We start from the raw sequence: 8,547 nt of genomic DNA on the forward strand, positions 1-8,547 counted from the left end.
GTTCTGTTCTCCTACCCTTGGAGGCCCAATTTAAATTGTGAGCTTTTGGGGGAAGGGATTGTCTCTTATTCTGAATTTGTACTGCACCTAGGACAGGGGGGACCACAAGTTTGATTGGGGCCTTATGTGCTACTGAATAATAAATAATAGTAATATAATTAATAATTTATTAATAATAATTATTATTATAAGCATATATCCGAGTAAAATATTATAAAGTGGCACATGTAGTGTCAGAGGGAGAAAGGCATTAATTGCTAGAGGCGTCTGTCAGGAATGGGGTAGAGAGAAGCAGGAAGGAAGAGCAGTTTTGGCTTTATCCATCAGGACACACTGGCCAGAGTAGTGGAGTAGGTTCACAGAGGTGGGATAAGCTTCTCCAACAGGACTGACGTAACTTACTCATTACTCAAAGCAAGGGGTTGTAGAGAAGAATTCTGACTCCGGAGTTACAATTTATTTTGTGGTTCGCCCCGGCCCAGCACAGAATGTAAAGCAGCGCCTGGGCCCTGAACATGTAAAACTAGGCTATGAAGCCCAGATCCTCACAGATATTTAGGTGCCTAAATCCCACTGGGCCTCTCCTCTTTGAGACAAGGACATTATCCTTCTATTTGTTGTGTAGTGAGCCTAGCACACGTCGGCCGCTGTATGTCGGTAATGATTCTAAATACAATCATATTAATAAAATATTGTTTTAGTAGTAAAAATATGAAAATAACTACTTCCCCAATGCAAATCTTGGCACATTACCATGATGGTTTTCCTTGCAAAAGATTCATTGCTGGCACATCAACGTAAATGAATTACAGCGTGGTTTTTTTATTATTACTATTGTTATGAATGTCTTTATTCCTTGCAAGAGAATTTGCACTTATTGCAAATCCCCAGCACAGCCCCTTGGGAATTGTGGGCTACATTCACTGAAGGACTTTGGTGATTAACTGCCACTTTAGGCACCTAAATCCTCAAATCAGGCCCCTCCGAGATTCACAAAACTGCTGCTTAGCTGCCCCTGAGTTCTGTAGGCACCTAAACTTTCTTGGTGCCTAAATTTCTGCAGTAAAAGTACCATAGGCACCTATGATTCTGGCTCTGCAGGACATGGGTTGTTAGGTGGCTGGTTTTTGTACTGCCTTGTTGGTTAAAGAGATTTTTTGCCCTCTGCCTCTCTGAGGGTGAAGTAGGGAGAGAAATACTCAAGACCCCGGCCTACTTTGGAGAACCTGTTTGCCTTCCCTTCCTTCCCGGCATGCTCTGGGGTCAGGCAGTCTCTCTAGTCATTGTGCTGGCAGCAGGTGGGTGGGTTTGTTGTTATGGGGCCACCCACGTTGCCATTGGCAAGCTGACACAAAAGGACAGCAGGAGGCGCCCTCCCTCACAACTTTAAACCCAGTGGTTAGGGTGCTCAGCTGGGATTTAGGACACCCCTGCTTCCTGCTCCATCTGGAGGGGAAAAGGGATTTGAGGTGAGATCTGCCACATCTCTGATGGGTGCCTTGCCCCTGGGCTATGGGATATTCTGATGGAGGTAGGGAGGCTCCCTTCCCATTGAAGCTCTTCCTCTGTGGAGAAATAATTTTTAAAAAAAGTCATTGGAGCGGGGGGACCAGATGAGTGCTCTAACCACCAGGCTACAAGGTCATTCTTTCTCTCGGGTCCAACGATTCACCCCCAGTGCAACAGCTTCAACAGGAGGGAATTTGAGAGCCCCCACAGCTGAGTCTGCCAAAGCCCAGTGGTGAGGCATGCACCTGCAAAGTGGAAGAGCCCTATTCGAATCCCTTCAAGTCCCTCCACCTGGGTGGGAGGTGGACTTGAACCAGGGGTCTCCCACATCTCAGCTGAGGATCCTAACCACTGGGCTAAAAGCTATGAGGCAGCTGCTCCGCCTCCTCCCACTTCCTGCAAAAAAATGGCACAGGCACCTAACAGGAGAGGGTTTGCAGCTGGGAATGCCAAACAGAGGGAGGTGCCTTCCTGCAGCTGGGAACTTGGCACCTATCTCTGTGAGAAGGGAAGGGCTTAGGCCACACTCCTCTCCTTGGCATCTCCCATTGGCTAGCTTAGGCAAGGAGCTGCCTAATGTGCTGCCTTTTGTGAATCCCATTCTGCGGCGCCCGTCTCTCCCCATTCATTGCATAGGAAGCATCGGTGCGGAACTCAGACTTGGGTGATTTTCTAGGCGCCTAAAAGTCAGGCGTGGTAATGCTGAGCCCTGCCATACCTATATTTATTTGTGGATCTAAATAGCTAAATAAAGCCCCAGAGTTCCATGTGGCGGAAACGGAAAAGCTTAATGATGAATTCAAAATACTTGGATCCTGAACCAGGAACGGCAGTTTCTAAACAATGCAAGTCAAGGCTATAATTACTAATAATTTCCCGTGCTGTTCATAGTACAAGTAGTTGGGACTGTGCTGGCCAAGACCCTTATAGTACTCAATTTTAGTACTCAGTATTCCAATTAAAATAAAATATGAGGAGGCTGCACAGTAAACAGATTCAAATCTGACATGCAGTAGTAGGTACTGGGTACACGGACAAATGTCAGGTACACAAACACACAGTCATGAGGGTACCAACGCCCATTGAAATCAATAGTCAGACTCCCATGGTTGGTGGTGGCTCAAGTCCTAAAAGAGAAGCTGTTGATAAACCATCTTTCTGCTCTGCATTGTAATAGCTCTCAAATGGAAATGAATTGGACAAGTTTAGAAACCTCCCGTAACGATTAGGACTGCAGCGGATACCTGACTCCAAAGGGTGTCTGCCAGTCCCCCCTCCCCCCAACTGGGTAGTCAACTAAACCAGTGTTTCTCAACCTTTTCAGGTTGGTGACCCCTTATTCGAAGTCAAACATTTTTCAAACCCCCTTACGTTTATTCTAAAAGTGAGGGCTTGTCTACACCTCAAAAGCTACAGTGCTTGTGCTTCAGTGTAGACACTACCTAAACTGATGGTTCTCCCATCGTTATAGTTAATCCACCTCCCAGAGAAGTGGTAGCTAGAATTCTTCCATCAACCTACTGCTGTCTACACCGGGGATTAGGTCAGTTTAACTACTCTGCACGGGGGGGGGGGGGGGCGGGATTTTTCTCAGCTCTGAGCAACATAGCTGTGACGATGTAAGTTCCTGGTGTTAGGCCAGCCCTAAGAGTTTAAAATGTCGATATAACTGATGTATGTGTCTGTGGATTTTGAAAGGTTGATAGAGAAAATTTGACCTGGAAGGTTACGGGTGTGTGGGGAGTAGGGGAGTGAGATTTTCTTTGCTTTACATTGTAATAACATTTTAACACCTCACGACCCTCCGATGGCCTTTCATGACCCCTGGAGGTTGTGACTCACTGATTAAGAAACACTGAACCAGACCATCAACATAGCCTCGGAGAATTCTCCTATACTCATTGTTATACTGTATCAGAATCAAGAACCTGTATGATATTTTTAGTGAGCTGTTCACTCTCTCCCAGAAAATAATGCCTTTCTATTACTCACCTTTCAGAGAAATACAGCTGCCATTCATTCTTCTCTGTACAGTCTAGGTACTCCTGTATTAGCCTCCTAATTTAGTGCTTTTATAGCTCTTTATCTTCAAAGTGCTTTAGAAGCCTTAGCTAGTTAACCCACACCACACCCTTATCATGGAGGTAAACATTATTATCCACATTTTATAAAATGGTAACCCAGAGGCACGCTGTCATTAACTGTCTTGACTAAGGCGAGAGGGAAAATCAGTGGCAGAGCCAGTGTGAAATCCCCAGGTTGGTACTGCACACAGAGACAACTAATATGGGCCTTGTCTGCACAAGAAAGTTGCACTAGTTTGACCTAAGATGTGAATTTAAACCAATCGAGTTAAACCAGTGCAGTCCCCCGTGTGGGCGTTCCTATTTCTGTTTAAAAGTAACATTTTCAGGTTAGCTTAAGTCAATGGGGGAAAAAGGTTTAAACTAATTCAAAATAAACTTAAATTGGAGCATCCACACAAGGGGTTTGCAACATTTAACTAAACCAGATTGAAAACTGACTTCAATTGAACTGTTGTAACTTTCCTGAGTAGACATGGCCACCAACCCAGCTGGTTCTAATAAACAGATCTTCACTGTAGATTGCTCAGAGATCATTCTGCATGAACCATGCACAGACCCAACCTGGTGGGGTCTATTACTGGGTCTCTTAAAAAGCACGTTCTATTGCAGCTGGGATTAGAACTGAGGTTTACAGTTCTCTGCTCAGGCTATGAGACGGCACCTTACCATCGCCATATCTGCATCTCATTATTACATCCTGCGGCAAGTTAAATTTAGATTCTTGTTCACTTGGGTTCACATATACTTAAAACATATACAAGAAGGAAAGAAAGGCGTTTGAAACACAATATGAAGAGAGCCAACAGGGCAGGAAGTTGCCATTGTGTTCCCATATACACAAGCTGCACCAGCTGTCCACCAACTACAATTCGTGGATTAAGTATTTTCTTAAAATAAAAAAAAAACACAACAAAGCTAGTAATCAGCTCCCAAAGTAGCTTGGCATTTTTACTTCCTGTCCCAGCTGAAACTGGGAAGTGCACAGAGACACAAGGGAAAATGACAATAAAAGCACAAACAAAGTTTGGGTTTGGTTCAAGTTTTTTTGTGAAGATTTGAGTTGGGTTTTGTTTCTTCTGACCTCGTTGGCCGGGCCCTATTTATTAATAAATTGATTCATGTTATGGAAAGAATTTACCCCAGATATGAATCCTCCCTGATAGCGATGAATGAGGTCTTTTACACAATTTCTAATGGCAAATTGTAAAATGCAACCTATATATTAACAGGTTTCAGAGTAGCAGCCGTGTTAGTCTGTATCCGCAAAAATAACAGGAGTACTTGTGGCACCTTAGAGACTAACAAATTTATTAGAGCATAAGCTTTCGTGGGCTACAACCCACTTCTTCGGATGCATATAGAGTGAACCATATATTGAGGTTATATATATATATGGTTCACTCTATATGCATCCGAAGAAGTGGGTTGTAGCCCACGAAAGCTTATGCTCTAATAAATTTGTTAGTCTCTAAGGTGCCACAAGTACTCCTGTTATTTTTATATATTAACAGATTGATTGATATGTGAAAATTAGCTCAATGTGGATTACACCAGTGATTCTCAAAGCCGGTCCGCCGCTTGTTCAGAGAAAGCCCCTGGCGGGCCGGGCCGCTTTGTTTACCTGCTGCGCGTCCGCAGGTTCGGCCGATCACGGCACCCACTGTCCGCAGTTCGCCGCTCCAGGCCAATGGGGGTGGCGGGAAGCGGCGTGGGCCGAGGGATGTGCTGGCCACTGCTTCCCGCCACCCCCATTGGCCTGGAGGGAGCCGCGATCGGCCGAACCTGTGGACATGGCAGGTAAACAAACTGGTCCGGCCCGCCAGGGGCTTTCCCTGAACAAGCGGCAGACCAGCTTTGAGAACCACTGGATTATACCACCTGAGGCTGTGGGCTTTCCAAAGCTAAGGAAGATGGTCCTGTAGTGAAGGCAGTAAACTAGAACTCAGAAGGGGTGGGTTCAATTCTTGCCTCTGTTATAGACTTCCTGGAGAATCCTGGGCAAGTCACTTACTCTCTCTACGAGCAATCTTGGCCTAACTGAAGCCTCTGTGAGTTTATTTACTTCACTGAGGACAAGATTTCACTCTCTCTGCCTCAGTTTCTTATCTGTAAAATGGAAGTTCTTCAGGGTAGGACTGTCTGTTTCTATGTGTATATACAGCAACTAGCACAATGGAGCACTGATAACAATTGGGGCCTCAAGGTCGTACAATAATACAAACAATAAAAATCATGTCATCGTATTGCATGGAAACATCCAATGAAATTAAACATGCTGCAGGACAGGGCGTTAGTGATTCAGTTTGCACCACTTTTCCTTCTGGATCAGCACCACAGCATGATGGCATGTGCTGTAGGTGAAATTTTTTGGAATGAGACATAAAACCAGTAATGTGACTATTTGTAGTCTCACAGCACTTGTCTTAACTCCAAACCAGAGACTTTTTGTAACAGCCAGTATAGAAAAAGTTGAAACACAAATTCTCAACTCTCTCGGGATTTTGGGGCCTGCTCCTAATCAGAGAGACCAATGGATACTCTTTGACTTCAATTGAATTTGGATCATGCCCTTACTGAGATGCCCTGTTCCCCTTTTAAAAAAAGATCAAGGATCATTGTACATAGAGCAAACACACATCAGTAAGTGTAAGATACTTGTAAATAAAATCCCCTTTCTTGCTCCCAGGCATGGCAAAGGAATGAGATAGCCAATGTTTTAATATTATGATCTAGTCTCACTTGTATTTCAGTATCACCTTTCTTCTTTCTGGTTCAATAGACTGTTGTATTATTTCATAGAAATACCTTATCATCCTCCCACACAACCATGTGGAAATATAGTGCTCAACAGAATATTCCACGGCAATGTGCATTGCTATCCTCACAACAGACACACACACACAAAATGGATGTAGGCAGCCAAATTTCTCTAAAGTTTGAATTAGCGCCAATTTTAATTCAACCCAAGTTTCGTACAGAATGTATCAACTCTTCTGAAGCAAGTGAAGTTGTTTTACACATGCAAACTCCTCTTTTGCTCTGCAAAGCCCATGACTTCTATTCTCTCATCTATATTAGGGAGCAGAAGGTGGTGCACAGTAATTTGAATAAAGATGGTTGATTGAGATACAAGTATGTGTGTTTCTATAAAAATTAAATGCAGCAGCGCTCTTGCTTATTTTAGATAAGTTGTCCCACTGAATTTAGTTTTTTTGTTTCATTTTGAATGATTCACAAACTAACTCTGATTTCTGCAAAGATATTAGTCAAAGTAGGTTATTTGAAGAAATTTCAACCTATTGGATGTTTGCTGTCTGATCATATTGACTATTTGCTATTCACTGTTCATGGTGTATGAATGGACACTTAAATCACATAGTGTTGCTGATCCTTCTTGACTGGTGGACTGACAATTTTTAAACAAGAGAATAAGGAAAATCAAGCAACAGACAGTGAATAGTTTATTATGAACAACAAATAAAGACTAGGAAACACTCCTGTTTGCACAAGAACTTGGGCATTTGTATGAAGAACAGTCCTTCTCCACCCATTCATGTGTACAAAATCTCATAGAATCATAGAAATGTAGGATTAGAAGGGACATCAATAGGTCATCTAGTCCAGTCCTCTGCACTCAAGGCAGGACTAAGTAATAACTAGGCCATTCCTGACAGGTGTTGGAAACCTGTTCTTAAAAACCTCAAATGATGCAGATTCCACAACCTTCCTAGGCAATTTGTTCCAGTGCTTAACCACCCTGACAGAATGTTTTTCCTAATGTCCAACTTAAATGTCCCTTGCTGCAACTTAAGCCCATTGCTTCTTGTCCTATCCTCAGAGGATATAATGAAAATGATGGTACAGGAACATTTTGTGAATAGCTCAGATTCAGAGTTCATAAAAAGCCTGCATAGTTGATTTCAAGAGCTTTCAGGTATAAGCAGCATTAAAAATTAATTCCCTGCCATTTCCCTCACCTGAGCCATGGGCAAACAGAAGATCAAACATTCATTCTCCTATAAAATGAAAGCAGACCATTCGCAGTCAGTGAAAACCACAACTTCTATGCACATTGCTGATGAAAATAAACCACAATCTTCCTGTGATGCTGATAAATAGAAGGGCTGAACTTGTGTCCTGGGGTTACTTTACAAACGTGAAGCCCAGAAGGATACAGTCCATGCCTTATAATGATCTGCCTTAGCTGCATAAAAGAGGCGTCTTTTCTCAAGAATTACTAGACATAGTTCAGTGGATATTTTTTTCTTTAGAGTTGGATACCCCTTTTAGGGCAGAAGGACTTTCATGGATTCTATCTACCCAATCCTCCCTTAAATATACTGGGGCCAATCCTCAATGGTGTAAAGGGATGTAACTCAGAGCCACACCTATTAACAACAGCCAAGAATCTGGTCCTGTAACTAAGATGAAACCGTTACACATTGCTGACCACAAGCCCACACAAATAGAGCAACTGGATAATATATCAGTGCTACTGAGGGCCTGATTCTCTTCTCACCTTCATTGGGTTTAACTCCATTGATTTTGAGGGAGCCGCTCCTGAGTCACACCAATGAAAATCAGGAAAGAATCAGGCCTCAGAGGGGTTGACTATTTTGACTCTATGAATTAGAACTTGTATTCTGCGATTCAAGAACTATGATTCCTAGATTCTAAGGCCAGAAAGGACCACTGTGATCATCTAGTCTGACCTATTCTAGTCTATTAGTCAGGATGGGCAGGGATGGTGTCCCTAGCCTTTGGTTGCCAGAAGCTGGGAATGGGCAACGGGATGGATCATTTGATGATTACCTGTTCTGTTCATTCCCTCTGGGGCACCTGGCATTGGCCACTGTCAGAAGACAGGATACTGGGCTAGATGGACCTTTGGTCTGACCCAGTATGGCCGTTCTTATGTTCTTACGACCTCCTGTGTAACACAGGCCAGAGA

This window comes from Emys orbicularis, chromosome 2 (genome assembly GCF_028017835.1).
Source record: "Emys orbicularis isolate rEmyOrb1 chromosome 2, rEmyOrb1.hap1, whole genome shotgun sequence".
NCBI classification, from domain to species: domain Eukaryota; kingdom Metazoa; phylum Chordata; order Testudines; family Emydidae; genus Emys; species Emys orbicularis.